The sequence below is a fragment of the Vombatus ursinus genome, unplaced genomic scaffold, assembly GCF_900497805.2.
Source record: "Vombatus ursinus unplaced genomic scaffold, bare-nosed wombat genome assembly UNPS02009835.1, whole genome shotgun sequence".
NCBI lineage: Eukaryota > Metazoa > Chordata > Mammalia > Diprotodontia > Vombatidae > Vombatus > Vombatus ursinus.
In genome coordinates this window covers 2,832,117-2,851,557 of record NW_020949613.1, presented here as the reverse complement: position 1 = coordinate 2,851,557, position 19,441 = coordinate 2,832,117, and the positions used below count along the sequence as shown (strand labels likewise).

Genomic DNA, 19,441 nt, shown 5'->3' with positions numbered 1-19,441 from the left:
AGAGAGAGAGAGAGAGAGAGAGAGAGAGAGAGAGAGAGAGAGAGAGTTGGGGTTGAGGAGTAGTCTGTACAAACACACTGAAGCAGAAGTGGAAATATCCTTAAATATGGAGTCAAAGGTCCCCTCTATCACTTACCACCTATGTAATCTTGAGCAGTTCACTTAACCTTAACCTTCCCTGGTTTTAGCTTTCTCATCTGAAATCTACAGGGTAGTATTTGAGGACATACTCCAAGATTATTTTTTTCCCTCAAATCTCTCTCTACCTGGTGCATTATCATGTAAAACTTCCCTCTAACCTTTCTAGCCTACAATTTTCTTTGCTTGGTTTTATTAACAAATTTAACCCAATGCAATCCAATAGTTATTAAAAAGGCATTTTATGTAAGGTGAGAGACAGCATAGACTAGTGGATAAAGGGATGATCTTTGAGTCAAGAAGATTTGGGGTCAAGAGCAACCTCTGAAGAACACTGGCATAGTGACCCTCGGCAAATCACTTAACCTATCATTGTCCATAAGCAATTCATAATACTCTAAGTTATAGAAAAAGTCCCAATCTTTATTAATAGAGGTAGCTTCTTACTGAGAACTCCCAAGATAGATGAATTCATGGTTTCAAGTTTTTTTTTTTTTGTTCTTTTGGGGGTCTTTGTTTTATTTTGTTTTAAGTAAAAGATGATGTGTTAAATATTGGTGAGATGAATGAAAAACAATCACTAAAACTATAATGGAACATATACTCTACTCAAAGGTAGAGACATTGTCTGCAGTGGGCAAATGTTCAAATGTATGCTACATAGGAAAATAGGAAAACCTTCTTGTCCTATCCTATAAGGACATCATCATGGAGCATTTTATAACAGTAGAAAGTGTTGACATTAGGAGGTACAAAAAAATCTGGTTTAAATGCAGATTTATTCAGGACAGATAATATTTATATGGATAAATAAAATTGGTGGTGGTGGTTGTTTTTCAGTCTTGTCTGACTCTTTGTGACCTCATATGGGGTTTTCTTGGCAAAGATACTGGAGTGGCTTTCCATTTCCTTCTTAAGCTCATTTTACAGATGAGAAAACTGAGGCAAACAGGGTTAAGTGACTTGCCCAAATAAGTGTCTGAGGCCATCTTTGAACTCAGGAAGATGAGTCTTCTTGACTCTAGACCCAGCACATTATATACCATATCACCTAGCTGCCCTGGACAAAATGATAGGCTATTGAAAAGCTTTAAAGTTTTTGAAGAAAAGACAAACTGAAGCTAGAGTCAGAGGATTGAGCTCTCTGGCATTTGCTTTGTGACACTGTACAAGTTACTTAAGCACTCTGGGCCTTGGCTTCCTCTTCTGATTGGCCCAGATGTTCTCTATATTCTCTTCCAGCTTCAGACCTTTGATCCTAAGTAAATTCAGTTTTGCTGAGTGCCTTCCCTGGAGGTGCCTGAGCACAAACTCAGGTAGAACTAGGAACAGGCCAATAGGTATTATCTTAGAGACATCTCAAAAAATGGGTTCCATAAGTCCAGTTAATTGAATTGTCTACTGGATTGTTAAGAAGAATATTGTACAAAATGACCCTAACCCTAAATGCCTACATATATAACCATCTGATTTTGGCCAGAATGTTACAGAATCCTATGTAAAGCTGAGAATGCATACCTCCTTCCCTCCCACAAGGACACAGAGAAAATTAAGAAGATGCTCATAAATTCTCTGTCAGTGCTTGGCTCTAAGAAAGGAATTATATGAATTTAAGCATATGATTTGTAAAATATTTTCCATTCTTTTTTATCAAGTGATGTTTATGATGTATCTGTAGGGTAGATCAATAGGAGTTATCTGTCCCTTAAAAAAGACCATTTAGAAAAAAAATCTAAGATAAGAATTTGGTGTTGGTTCATGATGAGACTGTTATTTAATCCATTGAGTTACCTTTTATGTCATATTGTAGAAAAAGGATGAGTTCTTTCTACTTAGGATTTCAAAATTTGAATTCTCAAATATTTATTTAAATACTTTGACAACAATCAGCCTAGAATATGGGAGAGTGAGACTCTGAGGAACTTTTACCTAGAGAAAATAAAATCTCTTGAGACTCAGTATAATTCGTTTATAAGTGGGAGTAAACAAACATAGCTATGGGTCTATAGAATTAAAAAATGAGAAAATGGGAATGGAATTCCATTTTAAGAGGTATTTTTATGCTTAATATTGCTCTTAATGTTATTTTACATTAAATATTCATTTCATTCAGCAAATATATCTACAGAGAGAACTGTTTCATTATTTTGATTCAACATGAAATATTCAGTTTCAAATTTTGAAGAAAGAATCAAATACAAAGGACAAAAAGACAAGAAAATTAGCACCAGAAATGAATAAGCTTGATCTGCAGAATGAGAAGACACTACTCACTTTGGGTATATGTGTTCCCTCTAGCCTCCTTAAAACAACTCGTTACAAAATTGTGAAACTGACACTTTTTTCCCTAAATGCCTCTTCATGCTTCCTTTTGTCTTCATTTGCCTTAATTAAGCTTTCTCATTTCCCAGTTCTCACTGTGGTGATCTAACACCTAGATGGTGCTTTACTTTCCTTATCTTTGCTCTACTTTCCACTCTCACAGAGCCTCAAATTCATGAACATTTTATATGATCAAAACATTTTCAAGCTAGAAAAGTTTCTCAGATGTTATAGAGGCCAGATGAAATAAGACCAAGAACACCTGCCACAACATTCCAAACAAATGGTCATCTAGACATTTAAACACCTCCTGTTGGGGATAAGAAGGCCACTGCCTCCCAAAATAGCCAATTTCAGTTGTGCACATATTTAATTATTAGGAAGCTATTTTTTTTCTTTTTTCCTGGCATTGAGTTGACATTGACTTCTCTGTAATTTTCTCCCATTGTTTCTAGCTCTACCCTCTTAGACCAAGAAGAAAAAGTCTGATTCATCTTCTACATGACAACCCTTCAAATACTTGAAGACAGCTAACATTTCTCTCCTAACTCTACTCTTGTCCAGGCCATGCATTACCATTTGGAGATATTCTCTGACAAGTCCTGTGTTAAAAAAAAAAAAATAAAAAGGTAAAAACAGGTCTTGCCTTTAGGAAGTATACATTCTAACAATGGAGATAGTATACATACATACATACATATATTTATGTATTTATTTATATACATATATATATGTATATGCAGATGTATGTGTATATAAAAACCATGCCTATATGTTTATATACACATGTATATATGTATATATGTATACATGTATATACATATATATACACACACACATATATATATAGTGTGTGTATGTGTGTGTGTGTGTATAAAATGGAGAAGTAATGTTAGAGTAGATGACATAATCATTTGGGGGGATAAATAAAAACCTCCTACATATGGTGATGCTTGAGTGAAGTCATCAAGGAATCCACAGATTATGAGAGTTGGAAGTTGGAAGGGATAAACTTCTAGGCATGGAAAATAGCCAGAGCAAAGGAATAGTGTAAGATAGGAAGTAATAAGTATGTAAAGGAAAGGAGGAGTTAAGCTACAGATAGCTTTTAAGTGCCAAATAAATTTATCTTTGATACTGGAGGCAATCATGGGACTCTTGAGTTCATTGAACATGGGTGTAACAGGGTCAGACCTTTGGCTTATGAAAATCACTTTGGTAGCTGTGTGGAGGATGGAATTAAGTGAGGAGACACTTAAGGGAGAGAAAACCATTAAAAAGCAACTATAATAGTTCAGGCAAGAGGTGAAGAAAGCCTGAAGTAAAGTTAAGGTTGTAAGAGTGGACAGTCAGTGACATATTCAAAATATGTGAAGGTAGAAAGTATAAGATTTGGACTGGATATGTGGGGTGATTAAGCGTGAGGTGTCAAGGGTGACAAAAAGATTATAAGCCTGGTTGACTGGGAGAACAGTGATGATTTTGGTAGTAATAGGGAAATTCAGAAAGGGATAGAAAAGAGAAAATTAGTATTTATACAGTTATATATGCTAACTACTATGGTAAATGCTTTACAAATATTATCTCACATGATCCTCATAAAAACCATGTGAGGTTATATGAGGGCTATTATAACCCTTAATTTACAGTTGAAAAAACTAAGGCAAACAGATGTTAAATGGTTTGCCAGGATCACACAGCTAGCAAGTGTCTGAGGCCAGATTTGAATTTGGGTCTTCCTGACTCCAGGTCCAGCTCTCTTTCATTGCCCTTTGGGGAAAAAGATAAATTCAGTCTTTGACTTGTTGAGTTTGAGATGTTTACAGAACCTTTAGTTTGAGATATCCAAAAGGCACTTGGTATTGAGTAGACATAGTTCAGGAGAGAGGACAGGGCTTAATATATAGATTTTAAAATCATCTACAGTCATCTAAAATTATGGAATCACCAAATAAGACAATAAAAGGAAAATAGAAGAGTGGGCAGGGTAGATCCTTGGTGAAGGGAATGTACATGCATGCCAGCTTAAAAGCTCTGGACTTCAAATAATCTTTAAATAGTCAGGCAGTATGGGATGGGGAATGACATGACTCTCCTATACTCAAGAGGTGGCAAGGAAAGAGTAAAATCTTAGCACATGGGTAAGCACCCTGAGACCTTGAAGAACTCTCTGGTAGACTTGATCAGCAGGGAAGTCCCCTGCTGACCATTCAGATTTCCAAGATCTCATTTTCTTCCTTTCTCTCTCTTTCTGAAAAAAAATCAATGGCTATACTTCTTTTCCTATATCATGTCAGTCTGTCAGTCTTGTCCTTCACTGTACCACATTTGTCTTGTAAACTCAATCATTTTTCTTCCAAAAACATTTTAGTCTTTTCTTTTTCTTTGAAATAATTACTGAATGATTTCATGTTATATTACATACTAACAGATAATACTCCACTTTATTTTTATGCCCTATCCTTTTTGGGAAGAAAGCCAAGAATGGTATTTTCTCTTTATGCCTCTTTCCCATAGCATATATACTCCTTGGGTTCTCCTTTCAAATAGCAATCCTGGTTGCCAGCAGACAAACTCGTGTGGACATTAAGGGTTTCAATCAGTCCAATATACTTGATCTTTGAAAAGTTAAATTAAAGCACGTACCTGCCTTCCATGGGGCAAACAAAGAAAATAATTTGTCAATAATCATTACTTTTACTCTGGTAAGCTGTCCCTCTCTCTCTACCCTACTTTTCCTCTTATTGCCCCCACTCCAGTTACATGAAGTGGTCCAGTCATATGTGTAATGCTGGAAATAGAACTTCAGAAGGGAATATGGGCAGAACTCTATTTATCAAGAAAAGAATGGCGTAAAAACTGGATCCCTCTCTATACAATTCTCCCTACATGACCATATTTTTTAAAAAATTGTTTTTCTTTAAGAATACTTCATGTAATGCCATAGTTTTAGAATATATTTTTAATTGCAAAATCCTGGTTGTGCTAAAAAAATGTAATTATCAAAAAATGGAAGGAAGCATTCCTTCCCATCACTTTTATGAGATATAAACAATTTACAAAGGTAAACGTTCTACTATTGTTAGTTTGTATGAACAGGAGATCCATCCTCAATGGGATATGCTGGGTGCTTGGCAACCATTTCAGTGACATCACAGTGTTCAGTATGGAACTTCAGTTTGGGAAAAGGGGCTGCAGCACATAATTCTACCTAATTTTCTCTCAATGATATTCTTCATGAAATTTAGAAGTTGCATTTTAATGTAGTAATTCAATGAGCTTGTCTATTTTTTAATTCAGTTCACACACATACACAAAATTTCTGGCAGTTTATTGTCTTTCACAGTTTTGTGGGTTACTATTTTTAAAATTAAGAACTCACAATGTATTGGAAATACAATAAAGAACTTCAATGAGTTTTTGTTTTTGTTTTTGCAAAATGAGCATGGTTATCAATGCTGCCATAAAATTCTTACAGTCTTAAAACATTAGTCTTGTTTAAAATATATATTTGCTAATAACATTCTTTGTGGGCTATTTATCTGCATACTTGCATTGACACAGACCAGTTGAGTCACCAGAAGATGGCTACTACTCCCAGATTCTATGGTAACTATGGGTCAGACCTAATACCATATGACTCTTACCAGTGAATTTTCTCTTAACAATTAGCCAGCAAATATAATCAGCTCAAAGCAAAAACATTTATTAAAATAGCTACAACATATTTCCTCTATAAACCTGGAGCTTACAAAGTCAATGCAACTAAAATTAGAAGGAAGGTAAAAAACTGAGAAAGAATTTTTACCACAAGTCTCTCTGATAAGGGCCTCATTTCTAAAATATATAGAGAATTAAATCAAATTTATAAGAATACAAACCATTGCCCAATTGATAAATGGTCAAACGATTGACCAACAGACAGTTCTCAGATGAAGAAATTAAAGCCATCTATAGTCATATGAAAAAATGCTCTAAATCACTATTGATTAGAGAAATGCAAATCAAAACAACTCTGAGGTACCACATCAGACCTATCAGAATGGCCAACATGACAAAACAGGAAAATGATAAATGTTGGAGAAAATGTGGGAAAATTGGAACACTAATGCATTATTGGGGGAGTCGTGAAATGATATAACCATTTTGGAGAGCAATTTGGAACTATGCCCAAAGGGCTATCAAAATGTGCATACCATTTGACCCAGCAATAGCACTTATAGGGCTATATCCCAAAGAGATCACACAAATGGGAAAAGGACCCACATGTACAAAAATATTCATAGCAGCTCTTTTTGTGGTGGCAAAGAATTGGAAATTGAGGGGATGCCCATCAATTGGGGAATGGCTAAACAAGTTGTGGTATATGAATGTGATGGAATACTTTTGTGCTATAAGAAATGATGAACAGGCTGACTTCAGAAAAACCTGGAAAAACTTGTATGATCTGATGCTGAGTGAAGTGAGCAGAACCAAGAGAACGTTGTACACAACAACAGCAGCGTTGTGTGATGACTAATATTGATAAATTTAACCCTTCCTGGCAATACAAGGATCTAAGACATCTCCTGTAGCCTTGTGATGGAAAATGCTATCCACACCCAAAGAAAGAACTATGAAAGTCAAATTGCTATTTTTTTCTCTTCTGTTGAGTTTTGTTTTCCCTTTCTGATGGTTCCTCCTACTGGTTTTAATTTTTACTTACATCACTAATGTGAAAATATGTTTAATATGAATGTAAATGTATAGCCTATCTCAGATTGTACACCATCTTGGGGAAGGTGGTGGGGAGGAAGGGGGAGAAAAATTTTAAACTCAAGAGCATATGGAAGTGATTATTGATAAATCAAAATAAATTAATAAAAAAACAGACACTTTTAGTTATGAGGATTTATATATCTCAACCATCCCTACTGAATTCACCAGGTTGAGACTTCGTTTCTCAAAATAGTCACCCTCTGTGCAGGTTTGTGCCTTCTTGCTCTGTCCTCCCCCACCTCTGGATCCCCTTACCTCCATACACATAAGTTGCTTTCTCTAAACCCCCATTTTTCACCTATTTCTCTCAAAGGTATTAATATTCTTCTAAGTCTTCAGCTTTATAATTTCAGTCTTATACAATTGTTCACTTTCCTGCATCTCACATGTCCAATTAGCTACTGAGTCTTGTCACTTCTACCTCCACAACATCTCACACATTTATTTACTTCTGTGCACTCACACCACTATCACCTTAGTTCAAGTCCCTCATCCCTTCTCACATACATTTGTACAAAAACCTTCTAATTGGACTTCCTGGCTTGAGTTTTTCCTCTCTCTTATCTGTCCTTCACATAGCTACCAAACTGATATTCCTAAAGCACAGATCTAATAATTGAATACAGCCTCAGACACTTAATAGCAATGTGATCCTGGTCAAGTGATGACCCACTTGTTTCATCATTTGTAAAATAAAGATAATAATAGCAACTACATGCCTGGGGTGGTTGTGAGGATCAAATGAGATCATACGTGTGAAGCACTTAGAACAATGCCTGGCACATAGTAAACATAATAACAACAACAACAAAGAATCAGTTTTGTTTTTTTTTTTTTTTTGTTAAAAAATCACCACTAATTTCAAATGCATTTCGCATCTAAAATGCACTTATCTCCTTGGCATTTAAAACCCTTCACAAACTGACTCTGTCCCTATTTTCCTAGGTTTATGGCAAGATGTAGGGTATGTTCAGGGAAGACGAGTACCTCTGTTGTGAGGGTTGGTGAGCCCTTTTCAGGGCTGCTTTGTACCTTTGGTGTCCACCTCTTCTACCTCACCTGTGGCTCCAAGAAGCTGTAGCATTTATAGTGGCCACACTCTTGTAAATCGTTTCGGCAGTCGGGCTAAACCAGGTTGATGGTAACCGAGGGGTCTCAAATCCCTCAGTCAGTTTGGGGTTGTCTTACCCAAGCACGTAAAGACTTCCCCTAGTAGAATGGACAGATGGGAACAATTTATTCCAATGGCCATGAAGGCAGCTGAAGCAGGTACTGTGGAGTGCTTCCTTAGAGTATGGTTACACATTGAAGATGCTAAGATGATTGCATCTTGAGCCATCACTAGGATTCTTGACTCTGTCATGCCACTGGAAAGTGATGACTCTGGAGGAGAGAATGAGGTTGACAACTTCATGGACTCTGCTTCACTTAAATCCAATTTATGCACGAATCAAAAGACATCACCCATATTATTTTACCATCCTCTACTGCAGAGAGTGCAACTCTTATGGGCTGGTGATGTTGTTTGAATGCAAAATGTATGTTTGCCAAAAAAGATTATTTTATGGAGAACTCACACAGGGCAAGTGGTCACATGGTGGTCAGAAGAAGCAATACAAGGACACTTTCAAGGTCTCTCTTAAGAATTTTGAATTGATTGTGTGACAAGGGAGACACTGGCATGGAACCGCTCAGCATACTGTGCCCTCATCAGAGAAGGCACTGTACTCTGTGATCAAAGCAGAATTGAAGTAGCTCAAAAGAAATGCCAGATGCACAAATTTAGAGAATCCACCCCAAATGTTCACATGGACTATTTGTGCCTGACCAGTGGTAAAACATTCCAAGCTTATGCTGGTCTGATAAGCCACAGTCAGACACACTGTAACATGACTCAAGCATAGTGATATCATGTTGGTTCTCTTCGAGAATGAAGGACAACAGTCAAGGTTTATGGCACATTTCTCCTCTTCCTGTGAACACAGGAGTCCTGTTTTCCAGGCAGACTAGCCTATTATTATTTCCCATCTTTCTCTGCCTTTGTATAGGCTATTCCAGAAGTCTGGAATACACTCCCTCCCTCCTTGCTTATATCATTTGGAATTCTTAGCTTCCACCAGGGCTCAAGATCAAATAACACCTATAAAAAAGGCTTGCCTTATTGACCCAGTTCCTAATATCTTCCTCATCAAATTACTTTGAATGTATATACATACATCTTTAACTACACATATTTTTACAAAGTAATTCCATATATATATATATATATATATATATATATATAGAGAGAGAGAGAGAGAGAGAGAGAGAGAGAGAGAGAAAGAGAGAAAGAGAGAATTTACTTACATGTATGCAGTTGCTTCCCACCACCAAAATATACAAGCTCCTTCAGGACAAAACCAAGTTGTCTTTTTATCTCTTTTATCTTTGCATCCATGGCCCCCAGCACAGAGTAGACTCTTAATAAAATGCTTGCCAATTTTAAATGAATTGTCAAAACACTTCTCTTTTTTTGAGATCCAGCTTAGGTACCACTCCTCCATGAACCCCTTCCTGAATGAACAAAAAAAGCAATTAGTAAGCTATTACTATTTGATCACTACTGTTTAAGCCCGGTGAATACAAGTACAAAAGTGAGACAAAAGCTACAAGTGATAGCTTCTCAATCTTTATCATTCATTAACATCATCTGTTTTTATATATCCTTTGTCTCAAAATAAATCCTTTGCCTGTATCCTCACCCAGAAAGTCATTTCCCATAACAAAATATAAAAAAAAGAACAGATAACTTCATATAATTAATGAATCATCTGTATCAGAGAGTACATTCAATGTTCTATACTCAAAGTCTTCAATTTCTCTATTGAAGGGGGAAAAAGAGATGCATTTTAGCATATATTTTGCTATTTACAGAAGACTTTATTTGAGGGGTCACAGTTCATTAATGATTGGAAAATTTAAGTTAAAAAAATCAGAGTATCCTACCCTAGTGGGGAATACTGGAATATTCTAGATCAGTGCTCAACTTGGAGGGCTAAGTTCTCTCCCAAACCTCACTCACTCACTGAACAGTTTTGTCAAGGGACCCTCATGGACTTTTTGCTTCACATCCTCTGTCACTGCAGGTGACCGTGGACTTCCCTGTTTCAATCTGTTTATATTGAGGTGAAGGGTCAATGGTAAGCCAATCCTCCTCAAGGCATCCTTCTGGCTCTGTTACTTTGGTTGGGATTCCTCAAAATTCCAGTCTAGGGGCTTGATATTGTTTCCCAGAGTCAGTGTAGGGTGTTGACAGTGATGTCCTGCAGGGATAAGGTCAGGTTTGACTTTTCACTGTGTGAAGCTGAAGCCAAATCATTTGAGGGCTTCCCTCTGAACCTGCGTGGCTTTTGTGGCCTGTTGTAATGGAGAAGCTGAGCCTTATCAAGCACAGAAGTGGGCTGGACTAGCTGACAGATGGATTCCACATAGTTATCAGGGTTCTGTGATGAGAAAAGATCACTTTAGTGACAGAATTGTTCATTTTATTGATATAGTATTTAATGCCATTTTTTTGTTTTTTCTTTCCATTCATGGTAGTATGAGAATTACTTATATAATAATTTTAATATTTTTTGTGACAACAATGGGCACATGTATATGTGCCTTTTTTTTCTGTTCCCTCCATTTTGCTATTGACAATTAAGGTGGATCACACATTCTTATTTATCTTCTTTCTCAGCACTTCCCTTTTCTATTTTCCCCAATTTTGCAGTTTAGTCTCATGCAAAAAACATTGATTTATCTGTAGGCACGCTATTTGTTAAATTTAGTCTATGGTGATTCAAGTAATGATACTGAACTGACTCAGGCTAAATGACCTTAACAAGATCATACTAGACTGAATTGTTTTTTCCATCTTTAGTTACTTCTATGAATTAAGTGATAGATTTGTTCAATTGTTCTATTTTTTATGTTTTAATTATGCTTCTTCAGCTCCCAATCATAGATTCCTAGGTCTCCAGAGAGCTAACTTGTTTTTCTTCCTTGCCTGCTATGTTCCTCACATTGCTCTATGAATATAGTCAGTCCTTAATAAACATTTTATTAATTTGAATTGAATTTTCGAGGTAATTCCCTTATCCATTTCACTTCTCTGTTTTATAAGGGAGGCATAAAATGTCACTGTGATTCTAAATCAGTTGCTAAGTTTGATTCAAAATGACTCATTTACTCAACTTTTTTCAAAGGAGACAGACTGTTTTACAGTAAAAACTAACATATGCTAAGCAAAGATAACCTATCACATGTAACAAAAACAACAGTTTTTTTTTAATGCAGTGCAGTGTCCTTTATAAAGGACATTGTTTGTGAAACCCATTTTTTGAAAATCTCTGTGATTAGTTTCCATAAAACTATATTATCCTACTCTCCTCCCTGGATCTATGTTCTTTCTTCTATTTCTTTTTTGTTAGCTCTTCATTATTCTCCACTCCAACTTAGGTATTCTTCAAAGGCAATTACTCAATCTTACATTCTTTTCCTATATTCTTAGCTGTTCTCATGGTTTCAGCTAACATCAATACATGATTGGATTTTTTACTCAAATCCATGAACTTTACATGTCCTTAATTCCAGCCCCAAATATCCCATGGTTGAGGATTTTCTTATTTGATCACCCATAAGCTCATACTTAGTATGTCCAAACCATGCCATCATTCATTGGAGAAGAATAAACTGACTCAGAAAAATATATTATGGGGCAGAGGGGAGATGGTGCAGCAAAAGCAGTGACTTGCTTGAGCTGTCCCCCAGACCCCTCCAAATACCTGTAAAAAATGCCTCTAAACAAATTCTAAAGCAGCAGAACCCACAAAAAGACAGAGTGAAACAAATTTCTAGCCAAAGACAACCTGGATGGTTGATTGAAAAGGTATATCATGCTGGGTGGGGAGACGAGCATGGTGTGGCATGGGCACACAAGCAAAACAGGTCTCAGTGTACCTGGAGCAGGCCTCAGAGGACTGAATCACATGCAACTGTGGCAGTTTCCAGACTTCTCAACCCATATACTGCAAAGACAACTTAGACGGTCAGTGGGAAAAGTCTGTGACTGTAGTGAGAGAGAAGGTCGGTCCCAGTCCCAGTCCCCACGTGTGGCCCCGAGGCAGAGGGTGCTTCCAGAGTTTCAGGCCCACAGACTGAGGGGGAATCAAGTGATTGATCAGATGGGGATTGCAGGAATGTCTCTGCTGGTGCAGGATTTTTTTTGCTTTGCTCATGCTTGGATCTGGGTCACAGTTATGGGTGGCAGTCCTGGGGAAAGGAGGAGTGTTGGCATGACAGAGCTTCTAGTGGTGGTGAAGAGGAAATCCTCCTCACAGTTCCAAGGCACAAAAGAGTGCTTGTGGTCACTCATAGATCAGAGCACAAGCCAAGAAAGGTGTAAACACCTCACCCATTATCATACCACCTTGGAGGAACTGAAAATTTACAGGTCCCTACAATTATCTATGAAAACAGCTGCACAAAACCCCCAAAGCTTGGGACAGTACATTATCCACACTGGAAGCAGACCCCTACCTTAACAAAGAGTTTATAACTCAAGTAATTGGGTGGGATCATGAAGAAACAAAAGCTCAAAAAAGTCAGACCATAGAATCTTTCTTTGGTAACAAAGAAGATCAAAACATGTAACCAGAAGAGGACAATGAAGTCCAAGCTCCTACATCCAAAGCCTCCAAGAAAAATATGAATTGTTCCCAGGCCATGGAAGAGCTCAAAAAAGATTTTGAGAAGCAAGTAAGAGAAGTAGAGGGAAAAACTTGGAAGACAAATGAGAGTGATACAAGAAAATCATGAAAAGCAAGTCAACAGCTTGCTAAAGGAGATCCAAAAAATACGGAAGAAAATAACACCTCGAAAATAGCCTAACCCAAATGGCAAAAGAGGTCCAAAAAGCCAATGAGGAGAAGAATGCCCTCAAAAGCAAAATTGTCCAAATGGAAAAGGAAGTCCAAAGGCTTACTGAAGAAAATACTTCCTTAAAAATTAGAATGGAGTAATTGGAAGCTAGTGACTTTATGAGAAATCAAGACACTGTAAAAACAAATCCAAAAGAATGAAAAAAGTAGAAAACAATGTAAAATATCTCATTGGAAAAACAACTGACTTGGAAAATAGATCCAAGAGAGACAATTTAAAAATTATTGGACTATCTGAAAGCCTTGGTCAAAAAAAAAAGAGCCTAGATATCATCTTTCAAGAAATTATCAACAAAACTGCCCTGATATTTTAGAACCAGAGGGCAAAATAGAAATTGAAAGAATCCACCGATCACATCCTGAAAGAGATCCCCAAAAGAAAACTCCTAGGAATATTGTAGCCAAATTCCAGAAGTCCCAGGTCAAGGAGAAAATATTATAAGCAGCCAGAAAGAAATAATTCAAGTATTGTGGAAACACAATCAGGATAACACAGGATTTAGTAGCTTCTAGATTAAGGGACTGGAGGGCATAAAATATCTTATTCCAGAGGGCAAAGGATATAGGATTACAACCCAGAACCACCTACCCAGCAAAACTGAATATAATCCTTCAGGGGAGAAATGGTTATTCAGTGAAATAGAGGACTTTCAAGCATTCTTGATGAAAAGACCAGAGCTGAATAGAAAATTTAACTTTCAAATACAAGACTCAAGTGAAACATGAAGAGATAAACAGGAAAGAGAAATCATAAGAGACATTAAAGTTGAATTGTTTACATTCTTGAATGGAAAGATCATATTTGTACCTGATGAGACCTTTGTCAGTATTAGGGTAGTTGGAGGGAAAAATTATATGTATGTATGTAGATAGATAGATAGATAGATAGATAGATAGATAGATACATAGATAGATAGATAGATAGATAGATAGATAGAGGGCACAGGGTGAGTTGACAATGAAGGGGTAATATCTGGAGAATAAAATTAAGGGGCGAGAGAGGATTATACTGGGAGAAGGAGAAAGGGAGAGGTAGAATGGGGTAAATTATCTCATATAAAACAGACAAGAAAAGGCTTTTACAGTGGAGGAAACAGGGGAAGGTGAGAGGGAATGAGTGAATCTTATTCTCCTAGGATTTGGCTTAAGGAGGGAATAACATACACATTCAATTGGGTATGGAAATCTATCTTAGCCTACAGGAAAATGTGGAGGGGGGAAGGGGGCAAATGAGTAGGGGAATGATAAAGGGGAGGGCTGATTGGGGGAGGTGGTAATCAGAAGCAAATACTTCTGAGGAGGGATAGGGTCAAAAGAGAGAATAGAATAAATGGGGCAGGAGAGGAAGAAGAGAAATATACTTAGTTTTTCACAACATGACTACTATGGAAGTATTTTGCATGACTAGACATGCATAACTTAAAAAAAAAGAAAAAATATAATACATCTGAGAGTGTGATAAATGCATAAGGGGTGTATATGAGATCAGATGAAAAAGAAATCATTTTCATCTGAAGAATCAGAGAAGCCTTCATTGAAAGGTTTGTTTTTGAACTTTGAAAACATGAGCAGCACCTTCAGAGGAGGAAATTGAGAAAACCCAAATGAAGTCACAAAGAGTAGGACATGACTGAAACAGCTGAACAATAACAGTATCAATTGCTACAGAGAAGTCATGGAGGATGAGACCTAAGGAAAGGTCACTGTTTTGACTGATATCTTTGAAGAGTTCATCATTTTTCCACTAGAAGCATTTTCTTTTAGCAACTTTTATGTAAGTAAGTTCATTGACTGAGAGCTTGCTAGGAAATTGTTTGTCTAGTCTAACCCTCTTGCTCCCAGATCAATGACATTCAATGGTCCACTAACTCCATTCTATTGTAAGGATCCTCTCCTAATTATCAGAAGAAATTCCCTTGTAACTTATAAGCCTTTATTTCTAAGATGTGGATGGAGCAAACATATCTGGAAAATCTGTCAGTGATTCATTGGCCACTGAGTAAGTTGGTTATCTCAGTTTGTTAAGCCAATGAGCTCAGATCCTAGGAAAGTCCAGTAGGTACAGGGAATCTGACAGGGAGAATAAAGTTAGTCTATCTCTATGCTATGATTGTCAAGGATAAAACAGAATCAGGAAGGGTCCTGATAGTAGCCTGGAACACATGACTTCATCACAGAAGGGTACCTAGAAGCCACCCTAGGGAAAAAGAGAAAATAATTCTAACATAAAGAACTAAAAAAACAAACAAAAAACCTGAAGTTGATGCTGTATCTTTTTCATAGACTCCTAACAAATTTGTTTTAGACAAAATATGCTCTCAGCTCTTTGAGGGTAGAGTCTGTTTTACATTTGTATCTCCAGTACTTAACACAATTCCTAGCATATGCTAGTTGATTAATAAAATAGAAAATGTTATATGAAACTGTGAACTTACATTCCATACAATTTTTAAATGCATGTCTTAAATTTCACATGATGGTGTCTGTGTCCTCCCCAGAACATTCTTCTATTATTTTTAGTCCTACTTCTTACTGGTAAGTTATCATCACTAATATGCTGCAAGTTGCTTATGTCAACCATGAATCTTTACATTTCCTGTGGGTTCCCTACAATTTTGATGCTTCAGAGACCATGATGTTCCATGATTTGCCATCAGACAGTACTAATGGGAGAATGCTATAATTTAACACCTGGACTTGGTTGGTATAGAACACTTTGTGAAGACTGACAGTGCTTGGCAGTTTTCCAAATGCAATCCAGCCTGTTCAATTCAATTTGGGGCCCAGTTCATTGTCTTTCTTCAGTGAGTGCTCAAGATGTGTGTACTGATGGAATAACTTAATGGACTCCATCCAAGAGTATATTATAAGATGAGCAATATTCACTCTTTATTTATGTGGTTTTTTTTTTCCTATTCTGGTGATCATTAAGCTTAGGTCTTTTGAATAATTAGTATTTTTAATGGAAGTGAAGAATTTTGCATGATGTAGTTTTTCAATAAGATGCATGTTTGATAGTTTTTCAAGGAAAATTCATTTTGTCATGCAAGTTACCCTGTTTCACTCAGTTGTATTATAATAAGAATGCCTCATTTCAATAGTTCTTCACCTTCCTCTTTACTCCCCTGGGCCCTTTTGAATCCTTTTCTTTATTGCCCTTTCTTCACAACAATCCTGTTAGGTAGGTAGTGCAGTCATCGTTTGACACAATTGTATAGATGATGGTGTTAAGGCTCACTCTGGAAATGAAGATTCCCACCCTCTACCCTCATCAGTATTTCACAGTTAGTAATTGTTAGAACTGAAGTTTGAACCCAGGTCTGCTGACATCAAGGCAACCACTTTTTCTGCTACAGAACACTATCTCTAATTCAATCATGACTTGTGGGTACAAAAGTTAAGAGGAATCAGGATGGAAAGGAGATGTAGCATAATTCATAAGAAATCAACATAAATCACCTATCATGAAATTCACTTGGCAACCTATTAGATGGGTGGCTAAAGAAAAATGAGATTAATCTTGTTGTACGTCAAGGTAGCAGTCCATTTTATAATAGTTATAATGACAATTCTAATAATAATATGGAAACTTATGGCACAGTAAGATTTACAAAGCACTTTACATTTATCATTTCATTTGATCTTCATAACAATCCCATGAGGTAAGTACTACAGTTCTTATTATTTCCATTTGACAGATAAGCAAAATTCATGCTGAGAAAGACTAAAGTATTTTCCCAGGGTGGCACCAAAAGTCTGAAGCAGGATTCAAGGCCAGGTCTTCCTGACTCCAGAGACAACACTACTACACAATTCTGCCTCCATGTACTATAAGGAAGTATCTATTAGTCTATTTGAATGTGGACTATTGCTTTTAAATTGCAATCTGTTCAGGATAACATTTGGGAAAAATATAGTCTTTCAACCACTCTATTCTCCTTCAGCAAGGGAATATTTCTAGAGGATATGATTCATTTTTGCTCATGTATTCAATGCAAACACTGAAACCAGATAATAGAAACAGGTTGTACCCTTCAGGCAAAATGGGATAACTTTTCAGCACTTTCTAGGGAGGAAAAGAGAAAACAATTCAGTGTTGATAGCTAGGATTTGGATATATATCAGCAATTAACCGTGACATACATTAATTCAGAGAGAATCAAAATAGTGATAGAGATAGAGGAGGAAAAATTAATAAATGTAAATAAAATTTTGTTTTCTGGTTTAGTCCCTGTAATGAAAAAGATTCTGTGACCTTCTGTATCTCCTTCTCACTATTCTGCCTCCCATATGTAAAAACCTATTTACTTAAAGGGGGCACTACTGTGTCCTAGATAATATACTTGGCTTGTAGACAAGAAACTTGGGCTCATATTCTACCTTTGACAGATTATTTGTGTGATACTATGCAACTCATTTAAACTCTGTGAGCAAGTCCCTAGGATTTACCCATTATGGTATTGTGATATGTGTTGGTGAAGGGACAAAAACACAGATTTATTGTATATTCATTGTGTTCAAATATATTAAGTCAAGAAGTCAAAAAGCATCCATAAAGGATTTACTCTGTGGAGGCACTGAGCTAAGCACTGGAGACAGAAATATAAGGAAAGACATTCCCTGCCCTCAAAGAGCTTACATTTTAATGGGGAAAAGGCAAAAAATTTTAAAAAGATAAAAAGTGTGAGAAGATAAGGTATTCATAGGGGTCAGGGTAGAGAAAAAAGTCCAGATAGTCAGCGGCTGAGCACAGAGAAGAATGATAGAGTGAATATTGTTGGCCTGGATACTCTACTCAAAATGGAGGTTTTGAGAGGAACCTCATTCAGAGGAAGGATCCATGAGGGCACAGTGATCTTCCAGGATGAGAAGGTTGCTTGGGGGAAGTAATCTAGTGTGAGAAGACTGCTAGACCGTGTTGGAGAATGAGGACCAGAGAGTCAGCTTTGGAGCTCAGAGAGGAATTAAGAAGCATACATAAATCTCTTAAAATACAAAAATTAAAGTTTGAGCATTAAGGAAAGCAGACTTACAGAAAAAAAGTTTTCTTTCTTCCAGTCCTATTTCACATAAGCCAAGAGTTGTTTACTTTCTTTTTGTGCCATGGACTGCTTTAGCAATCTGGTGAAGCCTGTGAATACCTTCCTAGAATATTTTAAAATGCATAAAATGAAATACATAGGATTAAAAAGCTAGTGAAAATAAAGATGTCTTTTTATTGCCATGCAAGTTTGTAGATCTTCTGAACTCTGTTAATAACTCCTGACATAAATCATGTGGGTTATTAATTCTCTAGGAAGATTTGTAAAATGTCACAATTAAATCTCAATGTATTATAGACATACAAAGCCTGAGATCAAAATCAAACAGACCTATTCCTCTCATTGTCAGTGACTTTGTGTTGTTGATATTTAAAAATATATATGGGTAGAGATGTCTTGGAGATCAAGTAATTTAAATCCTTGTTTGCTTATGCTCCATCAGCAAGTCTAGCCACTGAGATGTATCTGAAAACAAGAGAACATGTATGACAGCTCAGGAAATTGCCTTACATGTGGCATAACTGGATTCCAGTTGCCCACGAACCACCACCCCTGTACAGAATCAATTAGGTCATGTCTGTTTCATCTAGAATCAGACAATTCTTAGGCTACAAATATTGACTTCGGCTGTTCCAGCTCTCCCCTCCAAGTTCTGCATTGAGGAAGTAGGTAGAATAGAGAGTTTGATGTTCTGTGACTAAGAAACATATGGAAGAACTTGGTCCCTAAGAATGGCCACTCCAGTGTCTAGGAACTCTTCTGTAAATGGTGATCACAATATTTGCCCTGCCTAAGCAGTATCATAGGCTCAGATACTGGGATGTGGAAGGGAGAATAGAGGTTATTTAGGCCATTATCCACATCTGACAGATGAAGAAACAGAGGCCCAGGAAGGGTAAGTGACATGCTTATAGCTAGAACCTATATAAGTACAGAGGCTTCTATGTCTTTTGAAGGATCCAGGTGTGGAAATCCATGCCACAGTATGTTAGATAATCAAGGATTTTGAAACAGGCCCTCTGAGTTCAAGTTGAACCTTCTTTATTGATTACTTTAAGAAAAGCATTTTCTAAGTTTTAAAATGGTATATAAATATTAAATGCTATTATTTTTTATTTTTTTATAGCAATCGGATGGCAGTAGTCATGGGGCAAATAACTATCCTGCTAATACTCTTTTATATTTAATGTTCTGTGAATGAGTATAGTATAATATATG

At 36.7% G+C, this 19,441-nt stretch overlaps 1 pseudogene; it reads right to left on the bottom strand.

Annotated features, from left to right (window-relative positions):
• Positions 1-19,441, bottom strand: part of LOC114036392 — a 41,910-nt pseudogene that overhangs the window by 3,929 nt on the left and 18,540 nt on the right.